This window comes from Mirounga leonina, unplaced genomic scaffold, assembly GCF_011800145.1.
Source record: "Mirounga leonina isolate KUSES-001 unplaced genomic scaffold, KU_Mleo_1.0 Mir_200, whole genome shotgun sequence".
In the NCBI taxonomy this organism is placed as follows: Eukaryota; Metazoa; Chordata; class Mammalia; order Carnivora; family Phocidae; genus Mirounga; species Mirounga leonina.
Window position 1 is genome coordinate 8,059,111 of NW_023270503.1, and position 1,110 is coordinate 8,060,220.

A 1,110-nucleotide genomic window follows, 5' to 3' on the forward strand; every position below is an offset into this window, starting at 1 on the left:
TTGCGTCCCACTGGAGTTTTGGGACTGTCTGCTGTGCAGGGCTCAAGTCTGCCATATTAATAAAGAGACAGGAAAGGTTGGCACCACCCCCCCACCCCCCATACACACACCGGTGTTTCCCACCGGCCTCCAGGACTCCTCTTAGTGGCCCTTCCCCTGCCTCGCTTGCCCAGCCTTTGTCAGAAGGAAGCCTAGCAGCAAGGGCCTCGGAACAGGCTCAGGACAGGGCTGAATGAGGGGACGGGGAAGGCCGGCCAATTGTGCAGCTGTGGATTGTGTTACTACCCAAAACATGCATGTGAACATCGGCCTCCACAGGCTTCCTCTGGATCCTGGAAGAAGAAAAGCATGGGCTCAACCGCTTAGGTGCAACAATTTTGTGCCAGGAAGACACTTTTCTTTGTTCAAAGCACTTTGAAGTCTCCTGTTTTGACTCAACAGGACAAACTCGACGACTTAAAATGGACGCAATTCCAACCAGTTTAGATTTTTGTACCCATTGAGAGTCCATGAAACTCAAGTCAAGGAATCTTTTGAAGAAAGACAACAGTTGTACTCCAACAGGACCATCTAGTTTAAGATCAAACATTAGTAGTCAGCAAGGACTACTTGAACACTGTTAGGCTTTTAAGAATCCTATGGCAGCAGAAAGAAAAAGAGGATAATTGAATCGGAAAAAGAAATAACAGGCTTAAGCAAGACAATGAAAACTTGCTTACGAAAAGAACACAGAACAACAGGAGGCTGGATCAAAGCCACATGCCTGGTGAAGAATCTGGAAGCAAAGAACATATTACCCAAGGGCACATCAGAACACATTTTACCAGCTGCCTTAAGCAGTCTTCCTTTGGAAAATTTCAAGATTCTTGAACAAGATCAACAAGATAAAATGTTTCTAAGTCCCTAAAGCAGACCTTCATTTAAGATTAGCTTGCTTAGGGGGGGGCGGAGCAAGATGGCGGAGGAGTAGGAGACCTGGATTTCCTCTCCTCTCAGGAACTCAGCTGGATAGGGATCAAACCATTCTGAACACCTACAAACCCAACAGGAGATCGAAGAAAAGAAGAGCAACAACTCTCTCATCAGAAAAGCGACCACTTTCTGGAAGGT

At 46.5% G+C, this 1,110-nt stretch overlaps 1 pseudogene; it reads left to right on the top strand.

The window, feature by feature from the left end:
- The first annotated feature begins 232 nt into the window (after positions 1–232).
- Positions 233–907, top strand: LOC118025124 (annotated as a pseudogene).
- The last annotated feature ends 203 nt before the right edge of the window (positions 908–1,110 follow it).